The 19776-nt window shown below is 39.4% G+C and overlaps 1 pseudogene across 1 annotated transcript; it reads right to left on the bottom strand.

Moving 5' to 3' along the window:
* Window positions 1-2278: 2278 nt before the first annotated feature.
* Window positions 2279-18339, bottom strand: LOC307177408 (RAD52 motif-containing protein 1-like; annotated as a pseudogene). Its single transcript has 5 exons — window positions 17973-18339; window positions 17424-17603; window positions 14209-14331; window positions 13666-13833; window positions 2279-2301 (listed from the first exon to the last, which is right to left on the bottom strand). The product of its transcript is annotated as an RAD52 motif-containing protein 1-like (transcript).
* Between the last annotated feature and the right edge of the window lie 1437 nt (window positions 18340-19776).

Raw genomic sequence — 19776 nt, 5'->3', positions numbered from 1 at the left:
TTGACAAAATTCAACACCCATTTATGATAAAAAGCCTGCAGAAAGTAGGCATAGAGGGAACTTTCCTCAACATAATAAACGCCATAAATGACAAACCCAGAGCCAACATCATCCTCAATGGTAAAAAACTGAAAGCATTTCCACTAAGATCAGGAACAAGACAAGGTTGCCCACTCTCACTACTCTTATTCAACATAGCTTTGGAAGTTTTAGCCACAGCAATCAGAGAAGGAAAGGAAATAAATGGAATCCAAATCGGAAAAGAAGAAGTAAAGCTGTCACTGTTTGCAGATGACATGATACCATACATAGAGAATCCTAAAGATGCTGCCATAAAACAGCTAGAGCTGTTAAGGTAAAGTTGCAGGATATAAAATTAATGCACAGAAATCTCTTGCATTCCTATACACTAATGATGAAAAATCTGAAAGTGAAATCAAGAAAACACTCCCATTTACCATTGCAACAAAAAGAATAAAATATCTAGGAATAAACCTACCTAAGGAGACAAAAGACCTGTATGCAGAAAATTATAAGACACTGATGAAAGAAATTAAAATGATACAAATACATGGAGAGATATACGATGTTCTTGGATTGGAAGAATCAACATTGTGAAAATGACTCTACTACCCAAAGCAATCTACAGATTCAAAGCAATCCCTATTAAACTACCACTGACATTTTTCACAGAACTAGAGCCAAAAATTTCAAATTATGTATGGAAACACAAAAGACCCCGAATAGCCAAAGCAATCTTAAGAACGAAAAATGGAGCTGGAGGAATCAGGCTCCCTGACTTCAGACTATACTACAAAGCTACAGTAATCAAGACAGTATGGAACTGGCACAAAAACAGAAACATAGATCAGTGGAACAGGACAGAAAGCCCAGAGGTAAACCCACACACATATGGTCACCTTATTTTTGATAAAGGAGGCAGGAATGTACAATGGAGGAAGATAAACAAGTGGGACATAATGAAACTTCAAAGCTTTTGCACAGCAAAAGAAACCATAAACAAGACCAAAAGACAACCCTCAGAGTGGGAGAAAATATTTGCAAACGAAGCAAATGACAAGGGATTAATCTCCAAAATTTATAAGCAGCTCATGCATCTCAATAACAGAAAAACAAACAACCCAATCCAAAAATGGGCAGAAGACCTAAATAGACATTTCCCCAAAGAAGATATAGAGACTGCCAACAAACACATGAAAGAATGCTCAACATCATTAATCATTAGAGAAATGCAAATCAAAACTACAATGAGATATCATCTCACACCACTCAGAATGGCCATCATCAAAAAATCTAGAAACAATAAATGCTGGAGAGGGTGTGGAGAAAAGGGAACACTCTTGCACTGCTGGTGGGAATGTGAATTGGTTCAGCCACTATGGAGAACAGTATGGAGGTTCCTTAAAGAACTACAAATAGAACTACCATATGACCCAGCAATCCCACTACTGGGCATATACCCTGAGAAAACCAAAATTCAAAAAGAGTCATGTACCAAAATGTTCATTGCAGCTCTATTTACAATAGCCCAGAGATGGAAACAACCTAAGTGCCCATCATCGGATGAATGGATAAAGAAGATGTGGCACATATATACAATGGAATATTACTCAGCCATAAAAAGAAACAAAATTGAGCTATTTGTAATGAGGTGGGTAGACCTAGAGTCTGCCATACAGAGTGAAGTAAGTCAGAAAGAGAAAGACAAATACCGTATGCTAACACAAATATATGGAATTTAAGAAAAAAAATGTCATGAAGAAACTAGGGGTAAGACAGGAAAAAAGACACTAACCTACTAGAGAACGGACTTGACGATATGGGGAGGGGGAAGGGTGAGCTGTGACAAAGTGAGAGAGAGACATGGACATATATACACTACCAAACGTAAGGTAGATAGCTAGTGGGAAGCAGCCGCATAGCACAGGGAGATCAGCTCAGTGTTTTGTGACCGCCTGGAGGGGTGGCTTAGGGAGGGTGGGAGGGAGGGAGACGCAAGAAGGAAGAGATATGGGAATGTATGTATATAAAGCAGAAACTAACACACCATTGTAAAACAATTATACCCCAATAAAGATGTTTAAAAAAAAAAAGACTTACTTTCCAGAATTCATACTGGGCTTACACCCAACTAACCAATAACGGCATGATGTTTTTACACACAGTTTTTTACATGTATTAATCTTCTATTTCACTTAAAACTTGTATAAAAACTGCATTCCATGACATGCCTGAAACGTTCCAAAGCTCAGTTCTGTCAGTAAATTGCCACAAAGATTTCTACAAAAAAGACACAAGCAAAAGAAGAAGAAAAATAAATATTCTTTCAGAACATTTATCCTTTGGCAATAATTCTAATTTATATATGATGAAACATAAGATAACTACTCCCTCCATACACTAAAGAAATCTCACTGTGGATGATATTATGATTTATACTTTCATGAGTATATATTGGGTGCATTAGATACAAAATAGTAAATGCTCATTAAATACTTGTGTTAAGTGATCTTTATTTACTTAGAAAGGCAGCACTATTGACATTTTGCGCTGGATAATTCTTTGCTGTGGGAGGCTCTCCTGTACACTGTTGGATGTTTATAGCATCTCTGGCCTCTGTCCACTAGATGTCAGTAGCATATACAGTTCTGACAAACAAAAATATCTCCATACACTACCAAATGTCACCTGCGTGCAAAATCACCCTGGGTGAGAACCTTTGCTCTATAATGATTCACTCTGATCTGTGTAATAATTCTCACACTAATCTTCGTTGGAGACAAAAAGGATTTGCAACAAAATTTTAGTAGTAATTTTAATCATATTTCAAAAGAAGTAACAAATTAATTTTATAAAAAATTAAGCTTTATACAAATTCCAAATATAATGAATTTATATTTGTAACTTACATAAACTGCAAAAAAATGGTAGTGGTTCAAATGTATGTCTTTTGATAGACTGTATTTTACTGCAAGATAAATCTCTAGGAAATGTAAAAGGAAAATATTGCCTCAATTATCTATTAAATATCTAATTAGTAGAAATAACTAGTAGAGGTTAGAATGATAATAATAAAGAGGAAGCTTTTGTCTAAACTCCAAACCTTAGGAATTATTATTTGAACCTTCCAGAGCCCCTAACCCTGCCTTCACCTCTCTTAAGAGTATCCCCTTGAGTATCTTCATAAATTAAATATAAAACTATAGACCTTGATAGATTTTGGAGGTAACCTTTCCTGAGAGCAGAGGCATTGATTAGATTCCACCTTTTGTGGTCTCATCAAATTCCAGATTATGAGCTCAAAGTTTTTAACTCTATATATCATTATAATTTCTAATATTAAAAGGAATAGTCTTATATTTACACACTTCCCAGTATAGTTCTGTTTTGCTAGGCCAATTCATTAGGAGAAGAAATAAAAGATACCCTTTCATACAACTTGAAAGGAAATTACTCCTCTCATTAATATGTAACTTTAATTCAGTATTACACTTTCTAGCATATAGACTTTTATTCAAAAATACCTACTCTTGACTATAGCTGACTATCTTATTTCCATTGATTCCAGCTTAGTCTCTCATTTCACCTGGATGTGTATAACTGTCTTCTGACTGGTGTTTCCATCTCTACCCTCTCCCTTTCTAAGCCATCCTCCACATGATCACCAGATTAACTCTCTGGAAGTGTTTCACAAATACCAGCATCACTTTTGAACTTATTGAAGATACAAATACTCAGCCCTACTCTGGACATCTTGGATCACTAACTATGGGGGTTGAGCTTGTGTTTTCACAAGCCCTTCAAGTGGTTGGTTCTGTTGCAGGCTAAAGCTTTTTTGAAAGCGCTGCTGTGGTAACATGGTAGCTTGGCATGTCATCCTTGGCTTGGCCTCCAAAGCCCTAGATGATCTGGCTCTAATCTCCTACTCTTCCCACTTGTATTCTACAGGTACTCAGAGTATTTTTCCTGTGTTTTGCCTTTCACCCTCTTTCCTTTTGCAAGCTTATTCTTTCCAATGTCTGTCATTGATACCCAATGGCCCTTCGAGGTCCCATTTAAACAGCATTGCTCTAGTAACATCTTCCCTGAACCAATTTGAAGACCTTTTCCCTTCTTTTGTGCTCCAATACCAACGTATAGCTCTCATTGCCCATATTCATTTCTTTCTTTAAATATAGCTATTTTTGCAACCCATTTCCTCTGAGCATAAACTCCTTCAAAGTATGGACTAGATCCTGCTTATGTGCATCGTCTATCATGTTTAAAGCCAATGCGTGGACATCAAGCAAACTCAAATATTTATAAAATCAACAAATAGCTGGGGAGTGGATAGAAGGAGGAAATGACTGTTTTACAAGACATGTACTTTTATTACTTAATGGTACCTCCACAGCACTTTGTCATTATGATTTGAGCTTATTATGTGTTTATTTTCCCTGTGAGATCATGAGTTTCTAAAAGGAATCCTGTCTTACCCATCTTCGTGTTTACAACACTAGGCATAGTGCTTATCAGCATATTCTTTTTTTTTACTTTTTTATTGATTGAAATTTTTTTGTAAAGAATGAGAATACTTATGCTAACATGAAATAATCAGATTATAAATTATTTCATAGTAGAAGTAATGAAGGGCCTAGTCCACTGAGCAATTATCTTATTTCTTTTTCTGCAAACTCTGTAAGGTTTGGAGCCCAGATGACAGAGAAGAGACTACTATAAAGGTGATTGCCCCTTAAGGCTGGAAAGGTTTCAAAATTAAAAGAACTATTTTTAGGGTCATGTGAGGCTCTTTATACCCACTTCCCATAAGACTTTTACATTTGCAAGAAGGATCTATTTGCTAAAGCGAATCATTAATTGGCTTAATAAGGATTAATGACATACACAGCTTTGGATGCCATGGACAAAGGACAAACCTGAGCTTTTATAGAGGAAAACACAGTTATCTCATTATCCCTGAATAAAAAGAAATACTAGGCAAGAATTTCCTCTTTGATAAAGAAGCTGGAGAGGGAATTCCCTGGAGGTCCAGGGGTTAGGATTTGGCCCTTCCAATTCTGGGGACGTGGGTTCAGTCCCTGGTCAAGGAACTAAGATCCCACAAGTCATGTGTCGTGGCCCAAAAAACAAAACAAACAAACAAACAGAAAAAAAAAGGCTGGAGAGATTTTTGTTAGGGGCATTTCTGATATGCTTATATAGTGTAAACATTTCTAAATATACCACTTAACCATCACCTTAAACCTTCTTAATATTGGTATCACAATTCCTGCATTGAAATCCTTAACAGTTTGTTCTTTTAGTAACTTAATGTGTTGACAATACTGATTTTTCTATTAAGATGTTTTTCTCATGTGGACCATTTTTAAAGTCTTTATTGAATCTATTACAGTATTGCTTCTTTTTTTTTAATGTTTTAATTTTTTGGCCATGAGCATGTGGGATCTTAGCTCCCTGACCAGGGATTGAACCCGCACACCCTGCATTGGAAGGCAAAGTCTTAACCACTAGACCACCAGGGAAGTCCCTTGACAATACTGTTTACATAATTCATCTGCTTGAATATTTAAATGTTAATTTAATTTAGATTAAATTATCAAAGTTAGAAGTTAATGGCATTCATATTAATGTAAGTGTTCTATATTTTCTTCTCCTTTAGGTGACAATTTGAGGTTAACTTTAATTCCTCTCATTTCACTAAGCCAACTGTTTCAAACATTTTCTGTAAAGGCCAGATAAGTAAATATTTTAGGCTTTGCAGGCCACATAGAGTCTCTGTCACATATTTTTCTTCGTTTCTTTTTTATCTCATTTACAGCCCTTTAAAAACCACTTTTAACTTATGGGTTGTATAAATACGGACTGTGGGTCAGATTTCTTTTTTTTTAACATCTTTATTGGGGCATAACTGCTTTACAATGGTGTGTTAGTTTCTGCTTTATAACAAAGTGAATCACTTATACATATACATATGTTCCCATATCTCTTCTCTCTTGTGTCTCCCTCCCTCTCACCCTCCCTATCCCACCCCTCCAGGCGGTCACAAAGCACCGAGCCGATATCCCTGTGCCATGCGGCTGCTTCCCAATAGCTATCTACCTTACGTTTGTTAGTGTATATATGTCCATGACTCTCTCTCGCCCTGTCACAGCTCACCCTTCCCCCTCCCCATATCCTCAAGTCCATTCTCCAGTAGGTCTGTGTCTTTATTCCTGTCTTATCCCTAGGTTCTTCATGACATTTTTTTTCTTAAATTCCATATATATGTGTTAGCATATGGTAATTGTCTATTTCTTTCTGACTTACTTCACTCTGTATGACAGACTCTAGGTCTATCCACCTCATTACAAATAGCTCAATTTCGTTTCTTTTTATGGCTGAGTAATATTCCATTGTATATATGTGCCACATCTTCTTTATCCATTCATCCAAAGATGGACACTTAGGTTGTTTCCATCTCTGGGCTATTGTAAATAGAGCTGCAATGAACATTTTGGTACATGACTCTTTTTGAATTTTGGTTTTCTCAGGGTATATGCCCAGTAGTGGGATTGCTGGGTCATATGGTAGTTCTATTTGTAGTTTTTTAAGGAACCTCCATACTGTTCTCCACAGTGGCTGAACCAATTCACATTCCCACCAGCAGTGCAAGAGTGTTCCCTTTTCTCCACACCCTCTCCAGCACTTATTGTTTCTAGATTTTTTGATGATGGCCATTCTGACTGGTGTGAGATGATATCTCATTGTAGTTTTGATTTGCATTTCTCTAATGATTAATGATGTTGAGCATTCTTTCATGTGTTTGTTGGCAGTCTGTATATCTTCTTTGGAGAAATGTCTATTTAGGTCTTCTGCCCATTTTTGGATTGGGTTGTTTGTTTTTCTGTTATTGAGCTGCATGAGCTGCTTGTAAATTTTGGAGATTCATCCTTTGTCAGTTGCTTCATTTGCAAATATTTTCTCCCATTCTGAGGGTTGTCTTTTGGTCTTGTTTATGGTTTCCTTTGCTGTGCAGAAGCTTTGAAGTTTCATTAGGTCCCATTTGTTTACTTTTGTTTTTACTTCCGTTTGTCTACAAGGTGGGTCAAAAAGGACCTTGCTGTGATTTATGTCATAGAGTGCCCTGCCTATGTTTTCCTCTAATAGTTTGATAGTTTCTGGCCTTACATTTAGGTCTTTAATCCATTTTGAGCTTATTTTTGTGTATGGTGTTAGGGAGTGATCTAATCTCATACTTTTACATGTACCTGTCTAGTTTTTCCAGCACTACTTATTGAAGAGGCTGTCCTTTCTCCACTGTATATTCCTGCCACCTTTATCAAAGATGAGGTGACCATATGTGCGTGGGTTTATCTCTGGGCTTGCGATCCTGTGCCATTGATCTATATTTCTGTTTTTGTGCCAGTACCATACTGTCTTGATTACTGTAGCTTTGTAGTATAGTCTGAAGCCAGGGAACCTGATTCCTCTAGCTCCATTTTTCGTTCTCAAGATTGCTTTGGCTATTCTGGGTCTTTTGTGTTTCCATACAAATTGTGAAATATTTTGTTCTAGTTCTGTGAAAAATGCCATTGGTAGTTTGATAGGGATTGCATTGAATCTGTAGATTGTTTTGGGTAGTAGAGTCATTTTCACAATGTTGATTCTTCCAATCCAAGAACATGCTACATCTCTCCATCTATTTGTATCATCTTTAATTTCTTTCATCAGTGTCTTATAATTTTCTGCATACAGGTCTTTTGTCTCCTTAGGTAGGTTTATTCCTAGATATTTTATTCTTTTTGTTGCAATGGTAAATGGGAGTGTTTTATTAATTTCACTTTCAGATTTTTCATCATTAGTGTATAGGAATGCAAGAGATTTCTGTGCATTAATTTTGTATCCTGCTACTTTACCAAATTCATTGATTAGCTCTAGTAGTTTTCTGGTAGCATCTTTAGGATTCTCTATGTATAGTATCATGTCATCTGCAAACAATGACAGCTTTACTTCTTCTTTTCCGATTTGGATTCCTTTTATTTCCTTTTCTTCTCTGATTGCTGTGGCTAAAACTTCCAAAACTATGTTGAATAACAGTGTTGAGAGTGGGCAACCTTGTCTTTCTCCTGATCTTAGTGGAAATGCTTTCAGTTTTTTACCATATGGATGATGTTGCCTGTGTGTTTGTCATATATGGCCTTTATTATGTTGAGGAAAGTTCCCTCTATGCCTACTTTCTGAAGGCTTTTTATCATAAATGGGTGTTGAATTTTGTCAAAAGCTTTCTCTGCATCTATTGAGATGATCATATGGTTTTTCTCCTTCAATTTGTTAATATGGTGTATCATGTTGATTGATTTGCATATATTGAAGAATCCTTGCATTCCTGGAATAAATCCCACTTGATCATGGTGTCTGATCCGTTTAATGTGCTGCTGGGTTCTGTTTGCTAGTATTTTGTTGAGTATTTTTGCATCTGTGTTCATCAGTGATATTGGCCTGTAGGTTTCTTTCTTTGTGACATCCTTTTCTGGTTTTGGTATCAGGGTGATGGTGGCCTCGTAGAATGAGTTTAGGAGTGTTCCTCCCTCTCCTATATTTTTGAAGAGTTTGAGAAGGATAGGTGTTAGCTCTTCTCTAAATGTTTCATAGAATTCACCTGTGAAGCCATCTGGTTCTGGGCTTTTGTTTGTTGGAAGATTTTTAATCACAGTTTCAATTTCAGTGCTTGTGATTAGTCTGTTCATATTTTCTCTTTCTTCCTGATTCAGTCTTGGCAGGTTGTGCATTTCTAAGAATTTGTCCATTTCTTCCAGGTTGTCCATTTTATTGGCAAGAGTTGCTTGTAGCAAACTCTCATGATCTTTTGTATTTCTGCAGTGTCAGTTGTTACTTCTCCTTTTTCATTTCTAATTCTATTGATTTGAGTCTTCTCCCTTTTTTCCTTGATGAGTCTAGCTAATGGTTTATCAATTTTGTTTATCTTCTCAAAGAACCAGCTTTTAGTTTTATTCATCTTTGCTATCGTTTCCTTCATTTCTTTTTCATTTATTTCTGATCTGATTTTGATGATTTCTTTCCTTCTGCTAACTTTGGGGTTTTTTCTTCTTCTTTCTCTAATTGCTTTAGGTGCAAGGTTAGGTTGTTTATTCGAGATGTTTCCTGTTTCTTAAGGTAGGATTGTATTGCTATAAAGTTCCCTCTTAGAACTGCTTTTGCTGCATCCCATAGATTTTGGGTCGTCTTGTCTCCACTGTCATTTTTGTCTAGTTATACTTTAATTTCCTCTTTGATTTCTTCAGTGATCACTTCATTATTAAGTAGTGTATTGTTTAGCCTCCATGTGTTTGTATTTTCTACAGATCTTTTCCTGTAATTGATATCTAGTCTCATATCGTTGTGTTTGGAAAAGATACTTGATACAATTTCAATTTTCTTAAATTTACCAAGGCTTGATTTGTGACCCAAGATATGATCTATCCTGGAGAATGTTCCGTGAGCACTAGAGAAAAATGTGTATTCTGTTGTTTTTGGATGGAATGTCCTATAAATATCAATTAAGTCCATCTTGTTTAATGTATCATATAAAGCTTGTGTTTCCTTATTTATTTTCATTTTGGATGATCTGTCCATGGGTGAAAGTGGGGTGTTAAAGTCCCCTACTATGAATGTGTTACTGTCGATTTCTCCTTTTATGGCTGTTAGTATTTGCCTTATGTATTGAGGTGCTCCTATGTTGGGTGCATAAATATTTACAATTGTTATATCTTCTTGGATCGATCCCTTTATCATTATGTAGTGTTCTTTGTCTCTTCTAATAGTCTTTATTTTAAAGTCTGTTTTGTCTGATATGAGAATTGCTACTCCAGCTTTCTTTTGGTTTCCATTTGCATGGAATAACTTTTTCCATCCCCTCACTTTCAGTCTGTATGTGTCCCTAGGTCTGAAGTGGGTCTCTTGTAGGCAGCATATATATGGCTTTTGTTTTTGTATCCATTCAGCCAATCTGTGTCTTTTGGTGGGAGCATTTAAGGTAATTATTGATATGTATGTTCCTATTCCCATTTTATTAATTGTTTTGTTTTCATTATTGTAGGTCTTTTCCACCTCTTGTGTTTCTTCCCTAGAGATGTTCCTTTAGCAGTTGTTGTAGAGCTGGTTTGGTGGTGCTGAACTCTTTGAGATTTTGCTTGTCTGTAAAGGTTTTAATTTCTCCATCAAATCTGAATGAGATCCTTGCTGGGTAGAGTAATCTTGGTTGCAAGTTTTTCTCCTTCTTCCCTTTCTATATATCCTGCCACTCCCTTCTGGCTTGCAGATTTTCTGCTGAAAGATCAGCTGTTAACCTTATGGGGATTCCCTTGTGTGTTATTTGTTGTTTTTCCCTTGCTGCTTTTAATATGCTTTCTTTGTATTTAATTTTTGACAGTTTGATTAATATGTGTCTTGGCATATTTCCCCTTTGATTTATCCTGTATGGGACTCTCTGTGCTTCCTGGACTTGATTTACTATTTCCTTTCCCATATGAGGGAAGTTTTCAACTATAATCTCTTCAAATATTTTCTCAGTCCCTTTCTTTTTCTCTTCTTCTTCTGGAACCCCATTAATTCAAATGTTGGTGCATTTAATGTTGTCCCAGAGCTCTCTGAGACTGTCCTCAGTTCTTTTCATTCTTTTTTCTTTATTCTGCTCTCCAGTAGTTATTTCCACTATTTTATCTTCCAGGTCACTTTTCCGTTCTTCTGCCTCAGTTATTCTGTTATTGATCCCATCTAGAGAATTTTTAATTTCATTTATTGTGTTGTTCATTGTTGTTTGTTTCATCTTTAGTTCTTTTAGGTCTTTGTTAAACGTTTCTTGTATTTTGTCTATTCTATTTCCAAGATTTTGGATCATCTTTACTACCATTATTCTGATATTTTTTCAGGTAGACTGCCTATTTCCTCTTCATTTGTTAGGTCTGGTGAGTTTTTATCTTGCTCCTTCATCTGCAGTGTGTTTTTCTGTCTTCTCATTTTGCTTATCTTACTGTGTTTGGGGTCTCCTTTTTGCAGTCTACAGGTTCGTAGTTCCTGTTGTTTTTGGTGTCTGTCCCCAGTGGCTAATGTTGGTTCCGTGGGTTGTGTAGGCTTCCTGGTGGAGGGGAGTAGTGCCTGTGTTCTGGTGGATGAGGCTGGATCTTGTCTTTCTGGTGGGCAGGTCCACGTCTTGTGGTTTGTTTTGGGGTGTCTGTCGACTTATTATGATTTTGGGCAGCCTCTCTGCTAATGGGTGGTGTTGTGTTCCTGTCTTGCTAGTTGTTTGGCATAGGGTGTCCAGCACTGTAGCTTGCTGGTCGTTGAGTAAAGCTGGGTGCTTGTGTTGAGATGGAGTTCTCTGGGAGATTTTCACCATTTGATATTATGTGCAGCTGGGAGGTCTCTTGTGGACCAGTGTCCTGAAGTTGGCTCTCCCACCTCAGAGGCACAGCACTAACTCCTGGCTGGAGCACCAAGAGCCTTTCATCCACACGGCTCAGAAGAAAAGGGAGAAAAAGTAGAAAGAAAGAATTAGTAGAAGTAGAAAGAAAGAAAGAAGGGAGGGAGGGAGGGAGGGTGGGAGGGAGAGAGGGAGGAAGGAAGGAAGGAAAGAAGGAGGGAAGGATGGAAAATAAGATGATAAATAAAATAAATTAAGATAAAATACAATAATATTATTAAAATAAAATAAATAATTACTAAGTGGGAAAAAAAACGGATGGATTGAACCCTGGAACAAATGGTGGAAGCAAAGCTATACAGACAAAAATCTCACACAGAAGCATACACATATACACTCACAAATAGAGGAAAAGGGGGAAAAAATCATAAATCCTGCTCTCAAATCCATCTCCTCAATTTGGATGATTTGTTGTCTAAAGGAGGGAAGGAAAGAAAGAATGAAGATAAAGTAAAATAAAATAAAGTTATTTAAAAAAATAATTATAAAGGAAAAATTTAAAAGAAACAAAAACAGACGGATAGAACCCTAGGAAAATGGTGGAAGCAAAGCTATACAGACAAAATCTCACACAGAAGCATACACATACACACTCACAAAAAAGGAAAAGGGGAAAAAATAATAAATCCTGCTCTCAAAGTCCACCTCGTTAATTTGGGATGATTCTTTGTCTATTCATGTGTTCCACAGATGCAGGGTACATCAAGTTGATTGTGGAGCTTTAATCCGCTGCTACTGAGGCTGCTGGGAGAGATTTCCCTTTCTCTTCTTTGTTGTCACAGCTCCCAGGGGCTCAGCTTTGGATTTGGCCCCGCCTCTGCGTGTAGATCTCCGGAGGGCGTCTGTTCTTTGCTCAGACAGGATGGGGTTAAAGGAGCCGCTGATTCGGAGGCTCTGGCTCACTCATGCCGGGGGGTAGGGAGGGTCACGGAGTGCAGGGCAAGCCTGCGGCGGCAGAGGCCGGCATGACGTTGCACCAGCCTGAGGCACGCCATGCATTCTCCCAGGGGAGTTGTTCCTGGATCATGGGACCCTGGCAGTGGCGGGCTGCATAGGCTCCCAGGAAGGGGGGTGTGGATAGTGACCTGTGCTCACACACAGGCTTCTTGGTGGCGGCAGCAGCAGCCTTACCGTCTCATGTCTGTCTCTGGGGTCCGCGCTTTTAGCCTCGGCTCGCGCCCGCCTCTGGAACTCCTTTAAGCAGCGTTCTTAATCCCCTCTCCTCGCGCATCAGGAAACAAAGAGCGAAGAAAAAGTCTCTAGCCTCTTCGGCAGGTCCAGACTTTTCCATGGACTCCCTCCCAGCCAGCCGTGGCGCACTAACCCCCTTCAGGCTGTGTTCACGCCGCCAACACCAGTCCTCTCCCTGCGCTCCGACCGAAGCCCGAGCCTCAGCTCCCAGCCCCGCTCGCTGCGGCGGGGGAGCAGACAAGCCTCTTGGGCTGGTGAGTGCCGGTCGGCACCGATCCTCTATGCGGGAATCTATCCGCTTTGCCCTCCACACTCCTGTTGCTGTCCTCTGCTCTGCGGCTCTGAAGCTCCCCTGCTCTGCCACTCGCAGTCTCTGCTCACGAAGGGGCTTCCTAGTGTGTGGAAACCTTTCCTCCTTCACAGCTCCCTCCCACTGGTGCAAGTCCTGTCCCTATCCTTTTGTCTCTGTTTATTCTTTTTTCTTTTGCCCTACCCAGGTACGTGGGGAGGTTTCTTGCCTTTTTGGAGGTCTGAGGTCTTCTGCCAGTGTTCAGTAGGTGTTCTGTAGGAGTTGTTCCACGTGTAGATGTATTTCTGGTGTATCTGTGGGGAGGAAGGTGATCTCCGCATCTTACTCTTCCACTATCTTCCCGGAAGTCATCTATTTCAATCTTTAGACAATGATTTTTTTGGGATAACTGAAGGCCAGAAGACATCTGTATTTGAAGGACTATTTAGCACAAATTATTAACCAAAAAAAAACCTAACTAATTTTCCCTCCTCCTAAGCTTCTTGGCAGTCAGTCAGTTCTAAAATTCTAAAGTTTTTGGTGGTGTCAGGTATTGCCTAAGATAAAAACCTATATTGTCAGGCAGAAAAATTTTGCCCAGGGTTTTAGTTGCTTAGCAAAGGTGATGATGTTTGAAAAGTTGAGTTTCAGAAAGAAAGGAAAAAAGAGAAATCCCACTCCCTCACCTGGGCACACACACACATACCTTCCTCCAACTTATCCAAAGGTTCCTCAGCCATGCCAACTCCAGAACTCCTGCACTCATGGGAGGGGAACACCACCCCTAATCACAGAAGAACTTCAGGCTTTGCTTCGGAAGTCATGTCACAATATCTTCATTTTCCCTTTCTTCAAGGTTAGAGATATCCTGAAGCTCTTAGGATTTTGAATTAAAGCCTAGACTTCAACATATTCTGTTGTTATAAATAAAAAATAAACTCCAGCAATCCCAGGTAATAGTTTAGGTATTCTATAGCTTCAAAATCAAGTGAGACTTGCAAATGAATGACTAGATATGGACAACTATTTTTTATTATATACCATACAAATACTGGAGAAAACTATGAACACCACCATCCAAGTCATTGAGATTATCACTAATTCTAGGTGGCAGGCCAATGCTCAGATACTTCCATGTGGAAGCCTCTCACACATCCTCCCCATAGCCCTGTTCTATTCTTCTCTCTAAAGTCTAGGAGTTCAATGTTGAAAGGAGTCTGGTTAGTCAAAGAAAATCTACAGAGTTTACCCTGATGATCTTTTTTGACCACCCATGGAAACCAAAGTAGTAATTTGACAATTCTTGGCATCTGGAGCTGTTTAGGGCAAGTGTATTATGTTCAACCGTCTTATGTCTAGTGCCGAAATGAACCTAAAGACATAAAAGACCTAAAATTATCACAACCCTACATAGAGACTTATTTTGGATATACCTGAGATTTATCAATACCAATTTCATAGAGTGGTTGTGAAGATTAAGTAGGACATTTTAAGCAATGAGTTCACAGTGAGCCCTAAATAAATGTTATTTATTACTTTTAAGTCAGTACTTTCTGCATCATTTCCAGGGCCCCTGATTAACCGGAAGGTTCCCTGACCTCTGGTGGTGAAAGTGATGATGAAAGCAACCAAAGAAGCCCCGCAGAAGCCTATTATGGGGCTGGGGGTAAGCAAAGGAAGTGAACTGTTTTAGTTGTCTCATCCTGTAGCTCCTGCTTGAGAATATGACCTGAAGAGGAGATAAGATGGGCCTGCCACTGAATTAGGACCTTAATCTGTAGCACCCCCTCCCCATGTTACTAATGCCTGTTAGAAGAGGGAAGACATATACGTCTATAAATGTAAATAAAGTAACCAAAAGAATTAGAGGTTCATCTGCATTAACAAGCTTCTTTGAAAGTGCAAATATTTCCAGTCTTAACTCCCTAAGTCATTTACATATTACTGTGGATTTTTTACATCACTAGTTCTTTCTTAAATGTCTATTTCCACTTTGAACAGGGTGTAGTATATAAATATAGTCATAAAATTCAAATAATACAAATAAAGTGAAAGCATTGTTACTTCTTTATTGATTTGTTTGTGCATCTTCCTCTGTCACTAGTTTATGAACTCCTTAAGTGCTTGAAGGAACCATATATTATTCTTTCCTTATTACCAGAAACAAGCATAGATCTTGGCATATAATAGAGGAGTGATGGTCTGGTGACTGAGTGAATGAATGAGCACACAAGAAAATGAAATTACTTTCTCCAACTGAAGCTACTTGCTGGGAAGGAGAAATGAAGACTAATTTTTAAATATTGAGTGTCGCATGGGAGACTAGGCTCTGTATGTTGAGTCATAATGGAGCTGTCCTGGACAATTATGAAGCTTCAGAAGGGCTCTGAGCTCCTGAGTAGTAGAGACAGCTGACATCTGGGATAACCTTGCCACAGTTCTTGCTGGCAAACATTTCCCTTCATGCTACTGAGAAAAACTCAGATACATTAGGCCTTTCCTTCATTTTATTTTAAGATGTTATTCTCTTTTCTGTATTTTTTAAAAATGCAGGGGAAAAAAGATAAGAAATATGTATACCTGCCAATGAGTTAAAGAACACAGATTTGGAACTTCCCTGCTGCTGCAGTGGTTAAGACTCCATGCTCCCAATGCAGGGGGCCCGGGTTCAATCCCTAGTCAAGGAACTAGGTCTCACATGCATGCTGAAACTAAGAGTTCATACGCCACAGTTAAGGAGGCTGTGAGCCACAACGAAAGGAGCCTGCCTGCTGCAACTAAGACCCGGTGCAACCAAATAAATAAATAAATAAAATTTAAAAAGAACGCATAATTAAAGTAGATAACAATTTCGGGGGTGTGGGTACCAAACTAAGGCTCTGCATTAAATAAAGAAATCTAATACGAATGTCCTTTCCTCTCAACACTACAGTGACTTGTAGAAATTTTTCTTCATTATTTTATCAGTGATGGGCTTTATGCTGTGAAAATCTCAGAACCTAAGCTTATGCAATGGTCTTAATGTCCAATATAAGAAAAGAATTCATTACTCACAACTGATACCACGTAACTGTTTCATAATCTTTCCAGGATCATCTGTAATATCTGAGTGGTTATGTGAAATGGTTGCAGGGTCCGCAAATTAAGGAATGTCTGACACAAAATCATTTCAATCCCAGGGAGTACAGCCAGGATTGAAGAGGGTGTTAAACAGGGTACAGAAGTGGGAGGTAGTGTACCTGGAGTCACATCTGAGGAGAGTTCTCAGATTCAATAAAGGTGAAATTAGTGAGTAAAGAAATATGGGTGAGAATAAGCAGCAAGGTCAGTAGGAAGTAGCCAGAGCAAGAAGCCAATCAGAGAAGACACACAATTATAAAGTGAAAGGTCTGGGAAATCTAAGCCTCACTCACTTATTCAGAGGAAGTGAAAAGGTCCTTGAAAAAGGAATGGTGGCTGAATGGAGGCACATAATGAAATGTTCATTCTGGGGAAGTAAAATTGGATGGCATATTGATATGGAATAAGTTTTCTACAGTGCATTAAAGAATATTTTAATGATCCTCTGGAATCTGAAGGGGGTTCTGAATAGGCAGTTTGAGAGTGATGATGATGATGAAGCCTCCTTTATGTTACATCTGACAAAAGTTAGGCAAGCTCAGGACTTCCCTGGTGGCAGAGTTGTTAAGAGTCTGCCTTCCAATGCAGGGGACACGAGTTCGATCCCTGGTCCATGAAGATCCCACATACCGCAGAGCAGCTAAGCCCATGTGCCACAACTACTGAGCCTGTGCTCTAGAGCCCGTGAACCACAACTACTGAAGCCCACATGCCTAGAACCCGTGTTCCGCAACAAGAGAAGCCGTCACGATGAGAAGCCCACGCACCGCAATGAAGAGCAACCCCCACTCACCGCAACTAGAGAAAGCCGGGGCGCAGCAACAAGACCCAATGCAGCCAAAAATTAATTAATTAATTAAAAAAATTTTTTGTCAACCTCACACATTTAAAATCCACATAAAAGTAAATATAAGGAAGACTCTTGTGAAGATTTCTTAAATTAAGGGGCAGCATAAAATGACATGGGGTTTAACATCAGTCAACTTTGCATTTGGCCTCTAGTTTCCACATTTGCTGTCATGAACTTTAAGTAAGTCACTTAACCATCCTGATTTCGAGTTTCTTCATCTAAAAAAAAGAAAGAAAGAACTGGAGAACTGGGGGATCAGTGGAGCAGTGCATCTGAGAGCATTCTGTACAGCACAGTGCTGTACAAACGCTGGCCATTTCCCCCCCACCCCCACCCCGGGATCTTAGTTCCCTGACCAGGGATTGAACCCGGGCCCTCAGCAGTGAAAGTGCAGCGTCCTAACCAGTGGACCGCCAGGGAATTCCCGATGGCCAATTAGCTTTAAATTCAGCACTTCATCCCAGTAGAGCGACGAATTCCACATTTGGACCCACCTTCACTGGAGATGTGTGAAAAAGCTGCTTCTGGTTGCATGCCTTTTGGGCTCTGTGGGCATCCCTTGCTGAATAAAACTTAATGATGGCATAGAACCCAGGACCAGCCACTGCTGCGTTTGCGAAGACTTGGACCGACTACAGAAGGCCAAAGTGGGAGAAGATTGTGAACAGAGAATGCTGTAGGCTGGTCCCACGCTAAGTAAGTGCAGGAAATTTCACGCCCGGGAAACCAAACCACCCTTTCCCTTATATTCTGCCAGCCCTTCGGCACAGGTAACTGTGGTAAGCCTGCAACTCCAAACACTTCTCATTTCATGAACAAGTTTCCCTCTGAAATCCTTAGCTCCGAGAAGCATTAGGAGGCGATGCCGTCAGTTGGGAACTATCTCTCAAAAATCTATGGGGGCGAGCTGGCTGCTCAGGTCAGCTCTAGAACTAAGATTCCTCTCAGCGGAGACCACAGGCAGATGAGGTACCGAAGCAGTCCCAGTTACTGGGGCGCGGGGCGGCTTCCTCCACCCCTCCCTCTGCCCCGGCTCGGCTCACTTGCAAGGTCTCGGCCGTGGGTCCAGATCACAGCTCCCACACCAGCAAGGTTTTGTCACCACCGATGGCAACCACAAAAGGTACCAAATCCACCATCCTACCTTCACCCCGCATGTGCGGCTTGGGGCACAAGCGGACTGCGCCTGCGCACACGAGCCCACGCTTTTTAAAAAGTTAGTGCCAATAACTCTAATATATAGAAAAATAGTTGAAAGCCCCTGAGTGTTTTGTGGATAGAAAAGCTTGAGATTCAGAGCAAATACAGAGCTGGACAGTCTAAGAATAAACTATCTCTCCCATCCATTAGAAGGGCTAGGTAGCAGCTTCTGGTTATGGAACCAGAAACTCTCAGGTGCCAAATAGGACATGAAACAGTAACACTTTTACTATTTATAAAATTGCAGAAACAAACAAAATAAACAATAATATATTTACACCTGTCCTATAAGACAAAGGGTACTTAAGACCCAATGAATATAAAATCAGTTTACAAACTATGATGCACTATATGAATAAGTTCTCATTTGCAGAGAGCACAGCATGGGATATGTGGCCATTAATGATAATTCCCTTCTCCTTTCCATTCCTTTCTCTTGTTCCTTTATGTATGTGGATCAGTTACATTATTAAGCTAACAATGTAACTGAGCTATTATTAGCTTAATAATGTAACCAATAGTCTAATTTTTAGCAAGGGGGTAGTTCTTAGAAACTTAGGGAGCTGGAACTCTGAATGAATGAATTAAAATATTGCAATTACATCATTCATTTTAAAATTTATCATCATTGATTAAAAATTAAAATAAAAATTAAATTAAAAATTTATTATCCCGCAACTGAGACTCGCCACAACGTGTGACGTCTGTCAAGCATTCACCGTCACAACTCAGCTTGACTGTCTTACAGACAACCTCAATAGTATTTTTATTTATTTATTTTATTTTTTAATTTTTATTTTATTTTATTTTTTTTTGGTGGTACGCGGGCCTCTCACTGCTGTGGCTTCTCCTGTTGCGGAGCACAGGCTCCGGACATGCAGGATCAGCGGCCATGGCTCACGGGCCCAGCCGCTCCGCGGCATGTGGGTTCCTCCCAGACCGGGTAACAAACCCCCGTCCCCTGCATCGGCAGACGGACTCTTAACCACTGCGCCACCAGGGAAGCCCTCAATAGTATTTTTAAATTGGCAAAGGCAGCAGGCCATACGGCTAGGTAAGATCCTATAAATGGAAACACAGGTAATTAAATTCGTGGTAAAAGAGTTACTTGAGTAGGTAGAAGAGGTAGACCAAGGCCACCACAGACCAGTGCAAAAAGGAGTTCTTGGGGCATATGGAATGGAGAACTGGATAGGGGCCGGTTGGCCAATTGCTGCTCTTGACTGTTGTAAATAAATATAGAGGAGGAGAGAGGTGCCCAACAGAAGGATTAGGATTGCAGAATGTACAGTATGCCTAGAAAAAAGGGAATAGAGATTAGAATTTGGTGACATTGATCTGTGCTTTAAATCAGAAGTATCTCCTTCCAACCCAAAAGACTCACTTTGGTTTGAGAGTACACAGGAAGAAGGCAGACTTCTAAGAAGAGTCTGAATAAGATCACACGTTCTGTAGTCCCTTCCTCGGTTCCTATTTGTGAGTAGTAATATATTAGAAATTACTCTAGTAATAAAAATGCATCGAGTGGTTAACCAATAACAGAGATCGCATTGGCCAATCTGGACAAAAGGAACATTCCAAAGAATAACATTATTATTATAATAAGGTATAACATACTTAATTTAGAAAAAAGCACATGAGTTCATA

The sequence above is a fragment of the Stenella coeruleoalba genome (genome assembly GCF_951394435.1).
Source record: "Stenella coeruleoalba genome assembly, chromosome: 19".
Lineage (NCBI taxonomy): Eukaryota > Metazoa > Chordata > Mammalia > Artiodactyla > Delphinidae > Stenella > Stenella coeruleoalba.
This window is presented reverse-complemented; position numbering and strand designations above follow the sequence as displayed.